An 18,717-nucleotide genomic window follows, 5' to 3' on the forward strand; every position below is an offset into this window, starting at 1 on the left:
ATGAAATATGTCTCATCCCACATCATTAACTTATAAAAAAGCCAGTTTTGCAAGTATTGTAATATGCAGTACTTTTTATGGCTTTGGGGGGATACTTTTTAAGAGCTAAGTCATTTAATGTATACTCTGAGACTCTTTTGAAAGGAGATGTATTTTAAATAGGAGTTACTTTAAAACTTACCTATACAGAAGACAATTTGCATTTAGGATTCAAGAGTGACTCATCTGTGTAAAGAGTGGGGAATTGGACCCTTTCCACAGGAACACCAAAGCATTTTTTTTGTTAGCAACAATATTATATATATAATCTACATATATATATCAATATCTATAGCTATATATGCAAATTATTGAGTTGAAGCAAATTGGATTTAGACAAAAATCTTTTCTGTGGATAGTTTTTTTTCCCCCTTCTTTTTCTATGGAGAAGTACTGGGATGGGAGGGAGGATCTTAGCTATATGTCTCAAACAAATATCTGGGTGAAATTTTATAAGTTTTCTGATCAAATTCTTCTTTTACCTGTGTAGACATAATCTCAATGACCACATCTCAAAGGCGAAAGCAAAACAGAACATGGAAACGAGGATCCAGATAATTCCCTTATGCTCCAGTTTTTCCTAGTTGAAGTGATGCCTTTTTCTGGTTAGAAATTGAGATTTTTTTTTTCTAGAATACATCTGGCTAGACCATTTAATATTTGAATTATTTTTTATGATGGGAATTATTTTTATCTCTCCATGCATATATACATATATTCCATATGTATATATAGACACATGCATACACACGCATATATGTGCATATGTGCATGTGTGTATTCCATATAGGCTTTTTGTGAATTTTAGACTTTTGTTATGATTAAAGTGAGCCTTTTTAATGGTCCCAGCATTTCAACCATATGCTTAACCATATTCTTCTTTCTGTGGATTCCTATCCATTTCTCTGTAGATTACCAACCCACCTAAACCTGAAATATGCATGGCCTTCCAAACACTAATTTTCCCAGATGTCTTTAGCTAATTCTCATGATTGAAAAAATGAACAGATTAATTAGGACATTTAACAAAATTTCTTCCCCTTGTTTGAATTCTCATAGCCCAATCTCAGATGCAATTTTCCAGTGAAATGCAGTGGAAACATGACACAAGAAGAAAAATGAAGACTGTTATGGTGTACTGGGATTTACAGGGCTCCTTCATAAATTGTGTTTCAATTAAAAACGTAAAGAAAGTCTCAAGCCTATTTAGGATATGTTAACTTGGGAACAGAATCTATTGTGATACATTACTCTTCATAAATGATCAAAGTGATCTTTGATCATATCATTTCATACTGTCAGAGTTTTAGACTGTATATTTTTGGTATGCGGATCTGGTGAGTATTAAATTCCCCTCACACTGAGTCATGTTATGTCACATGTTGCTCATGTCACATAATACCAAAAATCAATAAAATCAATGCTTTTTAGAACTTGATATATTAAAATGTTAGCTACATGATATCCAACTCCCCCTACAGTTATTTGATCATGCACCTCTGATAAGTGAGTATTTCTTTTCGGGAGGAAGGTGGTAGCGATATAAGATGAAGTAATGAACAGTATGGAAAAAGGAAAATGGTCTAAGACTTCAATCTCCTCAACTAATCCCCAGCAACTTTCCAAAAGCTGATTAATGACTGGAGTACTACCCTGGTTTTATAGTTTTAGCTTTTCATTATCTCTATTTTATCAAGCTTAAATGAGAGCAAACTGTAATAGGTGATTGCAACAATTTTTTTTCAAAAAAGTCATACAATTATGAAGAGAAATATTTTAGAGGGAAAGACTTATTACAAAAACCCTTTTTGTTATTACCCATGATATATCTTTCTTTGCCACATGAAGAATAATATTAATGATTAATTTTTCTACATGCAGTGTATATGCCATTTCAGGATGGTACTTATTATTGCTAAGATTTTTTTGTAAATGCAATTCCCAAGTTATCTTGCTTTAAGAAATTATAAATCACAAATCCTTTTGTCACTTTTATTGACCTAAAATGGGTCTAATGTGTTAGTCTGTTTGAAGGCAGAACGATTTACTAAAAGGTTGTCCAAAGCTTTCTACTGTTTTTCAGTACGATTATAAGGCAGTAATTGTCTGTGACAATAGTTTGTATCTTAGAGCAAAATGTAGATCAAGACATGAGATTTCAAGATTTTTTTCTCCAATAGATTTCTTTATATTGAGAAATCTTATTAGGTGGGAAACAGAATTTTATGAAAATAAAATTCAATAATAGAGGAAGGTGAAAATTGTTTTACTTAAGCCTCTCCATTCTTTTTTCTCCTGCTTCCCAGAATTGTTTCAAAGCCTAGAAGGTGATGCCGTATTCCTTGGTGTGCTGTTTAAAGTCAGAAGCAGCAATATTTAGCACATGCTTGGGCAGCCTTGTTTGAAATCCATGCCTTCCCTCTCTGGTGTTCTGATGTGCCTTTAGGGGATGCTTTCCTGTTTGTAGTTTGTTTTCTTTTGTTTAAGGTTTCAGCTACTGCATTGACTAATGATTATATAGCAGTAAACTCTCGTCCCTGCTAAATTCAGAGGTAATGCCTCAAAAGCATTTTTCCCTTGTGTGACATAAAACAATAAAAGAACTAGACAAACCCCTTTTGAGGAAGAATAATCCTTTGTTTAAAGAAAAGAAAAGGCGTCTCCTTGACGCCTGGAGGGTGTAGAATTCAAATCAAAGACTTAACTAATTGATTAAAAAAAACCAAACATAAAACAAGATTTAATTCTGAATACTTATCAGGTAGAGTTATCATTCACTGTAGTAACTCTTCAGTAGTAATATACCATGACACTACAGTTTTTATATTCGTGTAACTTCTTTGTGATACCAAATCTGCAATATTTATTTTACACCTTTTTACTTGATTGACGTATTTTGCTTTTGGACACAACAGGTCTAAATAATGACTCTTTTCTTCAGAACCTCATTACTAGTTCAATTTATCAATAGTATTTTGGTCTAACAGCTTAACATATTTTGTGTCTTTGAAAATAATTATGTTTCCTTTCCTTCCCCCCCTCCCCCTTCAGTTCTTTAGGACAAATTGAAAGAGTGAATTTTGGAAACAGTGTTTGTGCATTGCACTTAGTTTGTCTTTAGAAAAATTTAAGGATGTCATTAGGTTAACACAACATATATTCTTAACCTCTGGATTTACCAATGCCAACTCCAGTTTTAGGAGAATTTGAACATACCGTTTAATTGTTCTGCCTGCAATTTTTAAAATGAGGCTTGTGGTCATGATTCTGAGTGATAAATTCTTCTTGATTTATCTTCAGTTGTCACTGGCCAAACCTTAGGGAATGGAGGATTAGTTATGGTGGCAAAGGAGCTATTATTTTAAACTGGAATTTTTTTTTTTATGTTGTAACCCAATTAGGCAGAAAGGGAAGAATCCATTGCCGATGTTGTCAGTTTATTGGAAGTGATTCTCCAGATTGGATGAAGTTCACTAATAGAAAAAAATGACATTCAAATTTTGACTCTAACTTAGGATTAGGATACATTAAAAAAAAGTAGTTAAATTTGATATCATACTCTTAAAATGGAACTATGTCTTAATAATTTAGTAGTTTAAATTTTAGTATTTTAAAAGTGAAAGACTTCAAAATAAGAATGAACCACTTCTTAAGGCTTTCCCATCTTACTTCTAAATGTGGCTTGTCTTTTATCACATAAATCCTTGTGCATTGATATATAAGTTGCACATGTATACCTTGCATGCATTTGGTCTTGTGGTGAAATGAATGCAAGTAGGAGTGTGAAGGCAAGGGGTATTTACATCTATTGCCAAAATGCTTTATTTCGGAAACATGAACAATAATACTGACTTTACACTGCACCAATTCTGAATGCCAGCCAATCAAGGCATATGGTAATTATTTATAATATAGATAGAAAGCATTTCCTAATCAGAAATTCCCTATACCAATGAAATCATACTTTTTATTGGTCAAAACATCCCAAAAGTTATAGGTAACTAATATCAATGAAGATAAATATGTGCTGTTCTTACAGACTTATCCTCATATAATAAACCTAATTTATGCACATTTTAGTTATTTTTTTTCCCTTTGAAATTCCAAAAACTCAAGTGAGGGAAAAAGTTTTCCATTGAAGTTGCAAAGCTGCTATAGTCAGGCCACAAAAATAGTCCAAGTTGGCCCCAAACACAGGTGCTCCCAGTTTGAACATCATGCCTGGCTTTTCCTCAGAGAAACCAAATGAAATAATGTCGCTAAACACAGGTGCAGAATTCTGCATCTGTGAGGGAGCAGGGGCTGTGTGTGTTTGTGTGTGTGTGTTTGTGTGTGTGTGTGTGTGTGTGTGTGTGTGTGTGTGTGTGCGCGTGTTTGCATGCTGCCTGAAACCATGGCTTTCTCCTGACCATTTTCAGCATGGAAGCCTTCATTGTCCATGGGAGCACCTGTGTCAGAACCAATCAGGGAAACGTAGAAATGTTGCCCATACCTACCCAGCATTACTTATTTATCAACAGCAACACCAAATATTGACACAAACAGGCAAGGATGCCTTCATCTGTAGAGTTGTGCTGAATCGATGCTTGGGTATCCATTTGTCTACTGACTAATGGGAATGGGGTCAAGTGTCCAGAAAAGTAAAGCCCCAATTCTTTTTCCTCTAAAAACTTAAGTCATTTTATATTTCTGGATTTTGCAGGAGAACTAGGTGGGAAAGGGGTCTCCAAACTTAAGGGTGGGATAACCACCATCCTCTAGGGGGCACTTTGGTGCGTCATCTGCTCTGGGGGAGATTGTTGGTCTTACTGTTTGATAACCGCTTGGAGACTTTGGATATGAAGCTGTGGAAGATTTTGCTTTTCTGTGGCAGCAGCAGCAGCAGCAGCAGCAGCAGCAGCAGCAGCAGCAGGGTCTGGATTCCTGGCAGACTCCACAGGCATTTGTGTTTGTGGCTTTCTATTTGCCTCTGGGCCTTTCATGCGGCTGGGCTGGGGAGGGGCTATCTGGGCTAGTAGATGCTCTTGGAAACCATTTCTTCTGTGACAATTTAAATTTATGTGATTCTTAACTGTCTGTAAACAAAGCATTTTAAATCTAGCACTAAATCTCCATCGAGGTCATCTGGCATTAGAAACAATGTTTGATGATTTTGTCCATGTTTATTTTCTTTATCCTGAAAAAAAAAATCATCCTCAATGAGTTTATTGTCCTCTGATACAGAAATACAAAACATACAGAACACTTAGACCCTCCCCCCACTTCTGACTGAGCAGATAAAAATCCATCTGTTTTTTATCGGCACAATCAGAGGGCCAAATTCTGTGCCCGGTGTAAAACAAGACAGAAAGAAAAAAAGAAACAGCCATAGGAATACTATTGTGAACAAGTACCTAAGTCAGTTGTGGTTAGACATGGGTAATTTATAGTGCCATTTTGGCCTCATGATAGTTGGTTTGGAAAAATAGACCCAAATCATGTGCATTGTAGAACAATTATGATCTGAATAAGTAGTACTATAAATATTAATCTTCAGCTACTGGCAACCTCCCTTTGGAAATTAAAATAGAAAATAAAAATGATTTCAAGTCAAATCAACAAGAACTTCCCATGTGTCACGTGTTGTGCTAAATGCTGAGGCTATAAAGGCAAAAGCATAGACCCAGCCCTCAAAGAGCTTACATTTTAATGGGGGAGACAACATGTAAGCAGATACAGAATACATACATGCATAATTGTCATATTTTAATAGTATAAATATTATTGTATAATACAAATAATGTAGATTATATAATACACACACTATATTAATAATAAATATAAATATATGTGCCTAGAGAGGGGACAATTTTGGCTGACTGTAAACTAGTGATAGTCTTCTAAACACAAACGTATTCAGACAAATGTTTGATAGCTAGTCACTGACTTGTACAGGCACCAAACAGTCCTGGAAATTTTTCTTGTTTGTTGCATACTGAGAATTGGTTGTGGAGAGCCTCCTGTATCCTTCCTGAAGGTTGTTTGTTGCTGTTTTTCCATTTGTCTGAGTGCCAAGCTTTCTGTGCTACAAGTGAGAAGGGAACATTGACAGACAGACAGACCGGGGAGATTTGAGAGAGGGAGAGAGAGAGGAAGAGAGAGGGGGAGAGAGAGAGGAAGAGAGAGAGAGAGAGAGAGAGAGAGAGAGAGAGAGAGAGAGAGAGAGAGAGAGAGAGAGAGAGAGAGAGAGAGAGAGAGGGAGAGAGAGAAGAGAGAGGAGAGAGAGAGAGAGAGAGAGAGAGAGAGAGAGAGAGAGAGAGAGAGAGAGAGAGAGAGAGAGGAAGAGAGAGGGAGAGAGAGAGAGAGAGAGAGAGAGGAAGAGAGAGGAGGAGAGAAGAGAGGGAGAGAGAGAGAGAGAGAGAGAGAGAGAGAGAGAGAGAGAGAGAGAGAGAAAGAGAGAGAAAGAGAGGAGGTAGAAAAGGTAACCAAGAAAGATAGAGATCACAGAAAAACATGAAGCAAGAGTGTTATACTGTAAAAATTGTGAATTGTCAATTGAGTCTAACTTCTGAAGATTCAAACTCTGGTGTGGAGTCCCTAGCTTCAACACTATTGTCCCTACATTAGATTCAGTCCTAGCTCATTTATGCTTTCTCTTTTGGTTGTCTGAGATGGTGAGAGAAATGGAGAGAAAGACAGATTTCTCACATCCCTCTATTCTTATAAATATTTTGATCCCAATTTGAAACAGGTTAAAGTCAATAGTGACATTGAACTTTTAAAAAATCACATTGTTTTCTTTCCCAAAACACATTTGTATATGTTTGTCTAAACCTCAGATATATGGAAATGGGGAAGTGATTTTATTTCAAATCTGTTTCTAAATGACAGATGACAGTCAGAATGGCATTGAGTCTGTGTGTCTGTCTATATAATGTTTTTCATCACCATCATTATGCATTTCCAGGGAAAAATCTTTGGGAAAAATGATGCCAAGCAGGAGTAATATTCAGGATTAATGTTAAGGGAACATTTTTAGAAGAAGAAATAGGAAAAATATAAATTAAAGAATAAATATTAAACTAGGTAGCCAGCTGAGAAAATGTACAGAGGTCAACGCTTAATTTTGAATGGGAAAAAATATTTAGAATTATTAGGTTTTTAGCTTCAGTTAGTAAGCATTTATTAAATATTTCCTATGAACCTACATGTTCAAAAATATTTATTATAGCTCTTTTTTATTGTGGCAAGGAATTGGAAATTGAACAATTGGGGAATGTCTGAACAAGTTATGGTATATGAATGTAATGGAACACCATTATGCTATAAGAAATGATGAGCAGGTGGATTTCAGAAAAACCTGAAAAGCCTCGCATGAACTGATGCTGAAGTGAGCAGAACCAGGAGAACATTGTACCGTGGTACCTATAACATTGTACAATGGTCAACTGTGATTGAATAAGCTCTTCTCAGCAATATAATAATCCAAAACAATTGCAAAAGACTCATGATGGAAAATATTATCCACATGCAGAGAAAGAATTGATGGAGTCTGAATGCAGATTGAAGCACAGTATTTTCATTTTGGGTTTTTTTTGTGTGTTTTTCCCCTTTTTTTTCTGTTTCTTCTTTTACAACATGACTAATATGGAAATGTTTTACATGACTGCAGATGCATAATCTCTATCAAATTGCTTGAGGTCTTGGGGATGGGAAGGGGAGGGAAGGAGAAAAATTTGGAACTCAAAATCTTTCAAAAAATGAATGTTGAAAATTGTCTTTACATGTAATTAGAAAAAAATAAGATAGTATTAAAAATGTTTTCAACATCCCCAGACACTGTGCTAAGTGCTGGGGCTACAAAGAAAGGAAAATAAAAAACCAGTCACTTTCCTATAAGAGTTTAGATTTCAATGGGGGATACATGTAAATAAATAGGTATCCTCAAGGTATTTACAGAGTAGATGAAGGTGATATGAAAATTAAAGGCTAAAAATCCTGATTCTTGAAATAAACCAGGGAAACTAAGGGGTGAACCTGAGTAGGAAGATCATTCCAAGCATTAGAGGCAGCCAGTGCAAAGGCAGAAAGATGGGAAAGGTAGTGTTGTATTTGAGAAACTGCAAATATGCCGGTTGTAGCTGAACCATGGATTGTGTGTGGGGGAAAGGCTATGAATTGTGGGAGAAGACTAGAAAGGTAGGAAAGGACCAGATTATAAAGCGATTTAAATGTCAGACAACTTTATAATTGTTCCTGAAGGAAATAGGGAGCCACTGGAGTTGACTTAGTAGGAAGTTGAGGGGAGGAGGGGAAAGAGTGACAGGGTCAGACCTATGCTTTAGAAAAATCATCTTGGAAAATGAGAAGATAGAGTGGATTGGGGAGAAACTTGAGCTAGAGACACTAGAAGGCTACTGTAGTGGTCCAGGCTAGAGGGGGTGAAAGCCTCAACTATTGTAGTTATATGAGTGGAGAAAAACAGATGTATACAAGAGGTAGAGACATTATGATTTGGCAATGGATTTGTTTTATTAGTGAACTAATGAGATCACCAAGAGTATGGAGAAAATGGAGAAGACCCAGGAAAAAAAGCCTTGGTGGGCTAGTGATCATGGAATGAATGAAGAACCAGCAAAGTAAATTGAGGAGTCATTGGAGAAATTAGAGGAAGAAAAGCATCACAAAAACCTAGAGAAGAGAGGCTATCCAGGAGAAAGTGACTAATTGTGCCAAGGACTGCAGAGAAGTCAAGGGGAATCAGGACTGAGAAGTTGCCATTACACTTGGCAATTAAGAAATCACTGATAACTTTGAAAGGGGAGTTTGATGAAGTCTGAACCAAGGCTGCAGAGGATTTAGAAAAGGGTGAGAGGAGAGCAAGGAGAGGCATTGATTGTAGAGAGCCTTCTCAAAGAGTTTAGCTTCAAAGGGGAGGAAAGAAACATGACAATACTGGCACAGATGATTGTATGAAGTGAAGGGTTTTTTAAGGATGGGGTATACATGGCTAGGTTTTTAGGCAGTGGGGAAGGAGCCAGTAGATAGGGAGAGATTGAAGATGAAGGGTGAGATTTATAGAGATGGGGTAATTTTCTGGAAAAGTCAGTAGGAGATGGGATTAAGGAGTATGTAGAGGGATTTGTGTGCCTTGGCAAGGAGAACATCCCTTCATGAGAATCTAAAATGAAGGAGGACATAGTAGGTCTGAATGACATGAGATGAAGAAGAGCAAAGGGGGTGGGATTCTCTGGGGAGAATGGTCTCCACTTTTTTCCTTTTGGTAAAGTGTGAGGTGAAGTCCTTAGGTAAGAGAATAGTGAAATGTGTGCTGCAGGAGGCTTGGGTAGAGTTAACGGAACCGCCACTGTGCAGAGAGGTAAACTGAATCAATTAAGTAGGAATAGAATGATTGCCTTGTGGCAGCAAATAGAAGAGTGACGTGCTTATTGATTACCACTACCTCCTCCACCCATAGGGTGACAATGGACCTTCTGGTTTGTGTTAGGTAACATGTAGAGTGAGTCAGTGAATCCTCTCTCTCTTCATCTCTGCCTCTTGCCTTCCTTCATATCCCAGCTAAAATCTCACCTTTCATGAGAAGCTTTTCCTGATCCCTCTTTGTGCTAGGGCCTTCAATCTATTGATTATTTTCAATTTGTCCTTCATATATTTTGTTTGTATAGTTGTTTGTATGTTGTGTTCCCCATTAGAATGTGAGCTCGAGAGCAGGGAATATATGTTTGCCTCTGTTTGTGCCCTTGGTGCCTAGCAGAGTGCCTGGCACATAGTAGGCACTTAATAAATGCTTATTGCCTCACTGATATAGTCTTGATGTATATGTCAGGTGACCCTTGCTAGCCATGGGACTTTTCCCAGATAGTTCTGGGACTTGTAAGTTTTCTTCTAGAAGTCTGTCCCAAACAAGGCAGGACATACTTCTAGGAGTAGCTTAGCTTTTATAGTCCTTTATAATTAATTTATTTGCAACAATTCTATAAAGTAAGTAATCCAAGTATTATTACTTCCATTTTACAGATGAGAAAACTGAGGTTCAGAGGGACAAGTGACTTATCCCTATATTCACATATATAGTAAATTATAAACAAGTACTCAAATTCATATTTTCTGATTTCAAGTTCAGAGTTTGGTCCATGACACCATATTGCTTCCTATGACACAGAAGGTGCTTTCCAGACACAGAATGATCTAGAAGGTCCACAGAACACTTGGTTGGATTGCTTTGCTATAAATCCACTCCTGCCATGGTTTCCAGTCTACTTAGGGAAAAGTGTTGGGGGAGGGGGGTGTAAATGAAACTAGAATTCTTAGAATACTTTCAAATTAATAATATTTCATCTTGTTCAGTTAAATTCAGCAAAACTTCATTGCATGTATTTTTAACCAAGTCATTATGCTTGGCAGTGTTGATATAGAAATAGTTGCAAAATAGGTCTTATTCTCAAAGAGCTTACAATCCAATGGGAAAAAAAAGGACTAGTATTCAAGTAAACGAGAGGACGAATAAATAAAAAGAGGGACAGGAAAAGTGCCATGGGAAATTTGAGGAGGAAAAGATCACTTTTTTCTTCAGTAGGCAAAGGAAGAGGAAGTAGGATTTAAATTAGACCTCTAAGGAAGAGAGGGACTTCAGTTCCAGACATGGGAAGCATCATGAATATGGTACAGTGTTAGGTAATTGTGCATGTGAAATAGTTCAGTTTGGCTAAAATGTAGCATTTGTGAAGATGGGTAGTACAAGATAAGACTGGACAAGTAGGTTGGAACAGATTGTGACAGGCCTTGAATACCCAAATCAGGAGTTCTTCAGTTTATATTTTATTCAATATTCATTTATGCTGTAAGCATGGGTGGCAATGTGGACAGTAGACTGGAGAGTTTATGGCTTAGACACAAGGGTACCTTCATCCTTCCAGTTACCCAGGCTCATAACATTGGAGTCATCTTTGACTCATAATTTTCCTTTACCAGTACCATCTCAAATCTAATCTGTTGCCAAGTCTTGACTATTTTTACCTTCACAACATCTCTCCTATCAATCTCCTTTTCTCTATTCACACAACAACTACCTTAGTTCATGCCCTCGTCCCTTTTCACCCAGAGCACTGCAATAGTCTCCTTGTCTCTCTGCCTCAAGTCTCCAATCTGCCATCTATATTGTTGTCAAAGAAGTAAGATTCCTAAAGCACAAGTATGATGGCCAAGCCACTGTCCAACTTCAGTGGCTCCCCATTACCTGAAAGAACAAATGCAAACTCTTCTGTTGCACATTTAAAACCCTTCGTAGCCTGGCTACAACCAATCTTTCCAGCCTTATTACACATTATTTTCCCTTCACCTATTCTTCAGTTCAGCTAAATGGTTCTTTTTGCTGTTTAACACACACCATTCATCTCTCATCTCTGTGTTGTTGCACTGGCCATACCCCATGCCTGGAATGTACTTCCTCCTCACTTCCATCTTAGGTCATATAGCTTTTTTCAGAGTTCAGCTCAAGTTTCACCTCTTACACAAGACAAGTGCTTCTGGTCCCCTTCTCCCTCCCCTATATAGAAAGGGGTTGATGAATGGAATCCCTAATCAACCTGATGAGTTCCTCTAGTCAACCTGATGAAATTATAGAAAGGGCATTTCCCAAGCTTGACTCCAAATTGCCTTGTGTTCATTTTGTACATGTTTTGTATATGTGTACATGGTGTCAGAATGTAAGTTCTTCCAGGGCAGGGTTTTATTTTTGACTTTGTATCTTTAATGCCTGGTGCATAGTAGGCACTAAATAAATGTCTCTTGTTTGAATCAGATAATCTCAATGTCACTTAATTTGTAGACTCTAACCAATTCAATTAAACAGACTCATTTCTGTTTTAATTTTTTAATTAAGAGGCCTAAGACTATCTGCTTGCAATTTTGAGGAAGTGAACAGCCGATATTATTTTCTCGGTCTTTAGTTCCTAGGGACAGCTGAAGACTTCTGTAGTCCATTCCTGCAAACGTGCCAGTGCTAAGAAGATTTTTCAAAAGTTGTGCCTTGTGGGAAAACTTGACCAGGTCTTGAGAAAGCAGAAGTCAAAAACATTTTAACTGGATTGGGTTTGATGGAAAGAGAAAGAATAAAAATATTGACTGAGGGAAGCTCAACAGTTTGTAGAAGTCAACACCACGTGAAATTCAAAGACATAGAACCTGGGGAAGGTATTGAAGTTGAAGGAGTTGTCTCCATTATTAGTTCAAGGCTCTCTGGACATTCCAGATCATTCCATCTTCTCATCTGTAGACTCTTTATGATTACCATTTGTTAATTCACATTTTATTATTAACATCAGAATCTCTTCAATTAAATAAATATTGGTCTTGTGCTAAGGTTAAAAAGACAGAAATGACAATCCTTGCCCTCAGAGAACCTACATTCTATAGAATGTCTTATATTTTCTTTATTGATAATTGATAACATCAATGCCCCATGCAACAAAGGAAGCCTTAATGAATCATTTTTCTTTCCTTAATCTGTTCCAAATATTTTATATTCATTTATTTTATTTGATTTTAATTTATGCCTATTTCAACTGTGCCATTAACATTTGTGATATTATCATCATTAAAATGTTATCTTTGGGGGCAGCTAAGTGGAAAAGTGGATAGAGCACTGGTCCTGGAGTCAGAAGAACCTGAGTTCAAATCCAGCCTCAGACACTTTAGCTGTGTGACTCTGGGCAAGTCACTTAACCCCAATTGCCTTACCAAAAAAAAAAAAGTTATCTTTGCCCATTTGAAGATCATCCTTAACCTTATTGCTTCTGACTTTCAAAGAGGTCATGTTATAAGATTTAGGGTTGCATAGAGCCATAGAGGTTGTCTGATCTAATCCCTTCATCTTACACATGAGGAAACTGAGGCCCAGAGAGGTTAAGTTATTTACCCAAGATCTGGAGTCTGTAGTTGTTCTATTTCTCATATACAAAAATCAGATAATGATTCCTTAGAACATTGGGTAAATCTTCTTCCCCACGTGGTGGATTTCTGGGACTACATGGGCAAAAGTGGCACAGGACATCGATAAACTATGATATATATCATAGTATCTCATTGATGCAATAAAAATGCTTTGGAGCACTAGATTTTGGCCTACTTTCATCAAGATGGAACCTCCCTTGCTCCTTGAGGCCATTGGAAAGTTCATCCCTAGAGCCTTAATTTTGTGGAGGGCCTCGTACTGGCATTCATTCTCCTTTTGGCCCTGTTCCTGGCTTCCCAGTTTTCAAACCATGCTGTATCAGCAGTCAGTCAACTGGCTTTTATTAAGCACCCACCATAAACAGGCACTGTATTAAGAGAAGGGGATACAAAGAAAGGGGGAAAAAACAGTCTCTACTCTTGAGGAGTTCACATTCTAATGAGGAAGACAACATGCAAACAACTATGTATGATCAAGATATATACGGGGTAATTTGGAGGAATAGTCTTATAGGGATGGCACCAGACTGTGAAGGGCTTTAAAACTGACTATGTTCTATCCGATCCTGGAAGGAATGGGGAGTCATTGGAGTTTACTGAAAAGAAGGGTGATATGGTCAGATTTATGTTTTAGGAAGCTCAAGTTGACAGCTGAGTGGAGGAGGGATTAATTAGAGTGGGAGTGACTTAAAGCAGGGAAACCAACTAGCAAGCTATTGCAATATTCCAGGCTTGAGGTGATGAGGGTCTGAACCAGAGTAGTGGCAATGTGAGAGGAGAGAAAGGGGTGTATAGGAGATATGTTATGATGGCAGAAATGACAGGACCTGGCAAAGTGAAAGGATGACACCCAAGTTGCAGGTCTGGGTGACTGTAGAATGCCCTCAGGAATAATAAGGAAGTAAGGAAGAGGGGAACATTAACATTCCTGGTGGAAAGATAGTAAGTTTGGTTTTGGACATGCTGAGTTTAAGATGTCTATGGACCAACCAGTTTCAAAAATTTAATAGACATTTAGAAATAAAAGACTGAAGTTTGAGACAGAGGTTAGGGCTGAAATGAAATAAGTCTGCTAACACCAAGGATACCTCAGCCACACACTCCCAAACTGCATGTCCAGAGCTGGGACATTAGTTGTGCTCTCTTCCTGAACTCCAAATCCGGAGTCAGATATTGACATTCCTCTCGGGTCCCTCAGTTTACCATCTCCATGCCTTTATACAGGATGTCCTTCATGCCTAAAACACACTCCCTCCTCATCTTCACCTTGTAGATTCCCTAGTAGGGCTACTTTCTACATGAGTCCTTTCCTAATTCCTCCGAGTACTAGTGCTCAGGCACTAAAACTTATATAGTGTATAGTTCATTTACTTGTCTATGCACATATTGTTGCCTTCCGAAAGACCATGAGCTACCTGAGGCTAGAGAACATTTATTTTTGTCTTTGGATCACCAGTGCTTGACATAATAATAATAATAATAATAATAATAATAATAATAATAATAATAATAATAATAATAATTAATAAAAACTTGTTCAATGAACAAATTTATAATGTGGCAAGCACTATGTGAGATACTATGAAGGGATGTAAAAAAAAAAGTTAAACTTAGTTTTTACCTTGGTATGGGTAGACTGTGTTTGGTATTGAGAAATTTTGCATTGTCTTCTATATTTATGAATCCTCATCTGTTACTTACTCTTTTAAGGAAAGGGAGTGAGCATTTATAAAGTCCCTGCTCTGTGCCAGGCACTGTGCTAAGCACTTTATAGATGCTATCTCATTTGATAATTACAATAAAAATTGTGATATTATTCTCATTCGTTTAATCAGACTAATGATCATCAAGGGAGGTATGGTACAATAGTCTGGGAATTAGAACACTTGAGTTCTAATCCCAGATCTGCTATTAGTTGTATAGCCTTGAATAAATCACTTTTCCTTTCTGGGTTTCAGTTTCTTCCACCTTTAAAGTGAGGGAGTTGAACTAGGTCAGTGGTGTCAAACTCCAATAAAAACTGGGGCTGCTAAACAATACAGAAGGATAGCTGCAGGCTGCATTTTGACTTCATTTTAAAGTGTAATATTAACTATGTTTTATTATATTTTTATTTCATTAAATATTTCCCAATTACATTTTCATCTGGTTCAGGAAGCACTTGGAAGTGTTGTGAGCCGCATATTTGATACCTTAGACTAGGTGATTGACTAAGAGATGTCTAAGGTCCCTTCTAGTTCTTTTATTTGAAAAGTCTAAATCTGTAAGTATCCACACCTATACGATATTAAACTAAACATTATTTTACAACTGTACCTCTTAGGATATCTCCTTCGCACCTTTCCCTTCATCTGAACTCGTTCAATTTAAGTCTTTTTTCTCCTTGAAGCTTTCTTTGACCAAGCTAGCCCACAGCATTCTTCCTATCCTCAGAAATGCTTATTGCCTATACCAGTGATCCCCAGCTTTTTTTAGTATGAGGTTCCCTTCTTAATTCCAAAAACTTTTGGGGATGCCAACTTGTTAGTGATTGCACCGTTAATATCCATTGATTGAGAAAATATGTAGAGACAAAATGATGATGCTTGGAACATATATAGGTGTGTGGATTTCTGGCAATAGTTTCAAGGTCTCCAGACTTGGAAACACTGATATTTTCCATTCAGCGCTTAAGTAACTATACAAAATGATCTGTAATTATCTTTTTTTATGTGCGTGTATCTGCCTCCCCAGTTGTACTATCTGCTCATTAAGGGCAGGGACCATGTGTCTCCCACAGTGTTTGGTGCTCAATAAAAGTTAATATGATTTCTTTTTATTGTTATTGATAATTGATAAGTCATTGAAAATAACATAAAATTATAGAATTTTAGAACTAGAAGTTTCAACCCTCCAGAGTCACAATCTACAAATGCCTCATAAGACCACAGACTTAATGAGGTTCAAATTCTGAAAGCTTTTATTAGCACTGAGCCTCCTTCATAGGCAGAGCATCCACTAAGCCAAAGCATTTTGTATGACTGGGTTAGGGGGCTGAAGTCCCTACTGCTGTAGCTACTACCTGCTTGCTTCCTCAGGCTGGCTGAAGCCACCCAGCTTCTGGGGTTCTGTCCTTCAGACATGCCTCCCTGATGCCCTGGAGTCCTGTTGCCCTGCCATTCTGGCCTTTGGTAGGTCTCTAACATCTGCTTTTCTACCTTCTCTTTGTTTTACAATCTTATCTCCTCAGTACCTCCCCACCACCTCACCCTACTTTTGCCCTGGGGAGAGAGCAGTGTGTGTGTGTGTGTGTGTGTGTGTGTGTGTGTGCGTGTGTGTGTGTGTGTGTGTGTGTGTGTGTGTGTGTAGGGGGGCTTTTTGATCCTTCAAGAGACATACAGCCTTACCCCTACTGTATCATTACAGAAGTACACCCATCTGTCACAAATGTTTTCTACTTTATATTGGAGTAATAGCTTTTCAACGTGGTATCTGCCTTCCAGTCCTCTAGAAGGAGCTGAGCTTTCAAAGCCCATGGCCAGAGGAGCCTTCCTTAATACTCAAGTCTGGTTTAAACTGAGTCCATCCAGTTTAACCTTTTGGTTACTAGAGCCTTGAGGAGGCTCTAGTTCTTTCTCTTCACACAGTCATCTATTTTACAGATACTGTCTATCATTCATGAAGCGCTTTAAAGTTTGCAAAGCATTTCGGATGCTATTTCACTTGGTCCTCACCACAGCTGTGTGGTATGTGTAATTATGATCCCCATCACAGATGAAGAAATTTGGGTCCAACTGTGTTACTCCCTTCCCTAGGATTATATGGCTAGTTAATGGTAGAGGCAGGACCGGAGCCCAGCATCCTGATATTCACTTCAAATCTCTATTCACTGCATTTAAAATGTGATGTAAATTCTTTGTTTCTGGGGATTCTCAGTGACTAAGAAGTACTCAAGTGAACTAAGTGAAGCCACAAACGCAGAGTTACACGTCCCATATCAATATGCATCATTGGCATGGCAATTACTAGAAGTTATGAAGAGCAATACTTTCTAAACAACTTTTTACAATATATTTCGCCATTTGGGTGATAAAAGTATACAGTTTGACTGAATAGTCCTCCCCCACAGTCTCTTTGTGACACCTTCAATAGCTTAGGTTATATAGGAGCTTATAGGTTGGGCTTTGTAGGAATTAATTCCCAATACCATTATCTCCAAGTAGCATAGACTCAGGCCTAGAATATATATGTCTCAGGTCTACAGATGTAATGAATGCTCTTCTCTTTTGGTTATAGTCAGTGTGCAAAAGAACCCTAAGTCATGCTTATGGGCAAACCAACCATATTACAGCTGAGTAGAGGTTGGAGGGATTATAGTAATACTTTCCTATTTTTTATTAATAGAATTTATTTTCTGAAGAGAACTTCCATCTACTTGTTCATTATTAAACTTCAGTTAATTTATATCTATACATTTCTCCAACTTGAGAAGTTCCTTCTAATTTCAAATGATCTTCTCTGGATCCACTTACCCAACCTAAGGAACATGATCCCTATTGAATCACCTAAGTCACTGATGAAATTATTAAATGGCACCAGGTGCAGAATTGACCCTTTAAGGACCTCCATTCAATACACCCTCAAGGCTGACATTTAACCATTGATGACTGCTCTGAATATGGCCCTCCAACCAATATCACATTAATCAATACTGTTCTTCTAACCCCTAATCACCAAAATCACTTCCTCTGTTTAGAGCTGACTTCATTTGTTCTCATCAGCTGTTTAAGGCAGAAAGAGTGCCCAGAAATTAGGATGAACCATGTAATTTCAAGGTAGGACCAGCTTCTTGTGGTAGGAGTAAAGTTTAAGGCAGAGCAGGTGTGAAAAACAAAAATGTGATTTTTTTTTACCTTCTACACTGTCTACATTGTCTTTGACTCTACTCCATAGGTTGGGGGGAGAGATGTCAATCTGTTCAATTAGCATTGGATTTTACATAATAAACTCTCTGTGGGATATCTCTAAATCAATTTAATTTTTTTCCATTTTCCCCAAATAAATAAATTTTACCAGTAGGAATTCCAATTTTATCTTGTATTAAATTTTAATTTGAGAAAATTAATTCCCGAGCTTAGGTGGCTTTTATTGCAATCCTATTAAACATAATGCTCAGTCAGGTTACTTTACTCCCCACAATTACTGATTAGAATATTTTTTAAACTTTCTCTTTGTGTTTTATCAAAGTTGAATGACACATAGAAAACCAATTCTGGGATTCTTGGTTTCTTTTAATGGTGTTTTTCCTTCAAGCATTAAGAAGCCTACTTTCACTTTTTAAATGAGAAGCTAGCCTTACACATATGAATAAATTTCCTCTTCTTTAGCTGGAGCAAACCTTCTAAATAGTGATTTTCTCTCATTTTTTTAACAGCCCAGTGAAATAGAGCATGGAAGAAATGACCAACTGGCTAGAACCAGCACTGACAAGAATAGGGCACTATCTTCTATCCATAGAATAAATCTTTGTGATTCAATGTTAAATTTGGAGGATTAGTGGAAATTTAATTGTGACTTCCTCATTGGCCTATATTTTAATAAATGAGTGGCATAATAGAAAAGGCAACGAAGGTTGCTAATTTTCAGTAAGGCGTAATTTACATCTAAAGCAATGCAATTATATTTTGTTTTAAGCAACTATACATGTGTCTATGTATTCAAACCACCATTGTATATGCCATATCTTAT

The 18,717-nt window shown here is 37.3% G+C and overlaps 1 long non-coding RNA gene across 2 annotated transcripts in view; it reads left to right on the forward strand.

The window, feature by feature from the left end:
- The window catches only part of LOC110198800 (uncharacterized), a 63,296-nt gene that overhangs the window by 16,681 nt on the left and 27,898 nt on the right, over positions 1–18,717 (forward strand). The window contains exon 3 of one of the 2 annotated variants that reach the window (XR_002321830.1): positions 18,404–18,468. The exons of the other annotated variant lie outside the window; for it this stretch is intronic. This is a non-coding gene — a long non-coding RNA (uncharacterized LOC110198800). Of the gene's footprint in view, positions 1–18,403; positions 18,469–18,717 lie in introns of those variants that run through there. 2 annotated transcript variants of the gene reach the window in all.

Source organism: Phascolarctos cinereus, unplaced genomic scaffold (genome assembly GCF_003287225.1).
Source record: "Phascolarctos cinereus isolate Bilbo 61053 unplaced genomic scaffold, phaCin_HiC Scaffold_7;HRSCAF=346, whole genome shotgun sequence".
Classification (NCBI taxonomy): Eukaryota; Metazoa; Chordata; class Mammalia; order Diprotodontia; family Phascolarctidae; genus Phascolarctos; species Phascolarctos cinereus.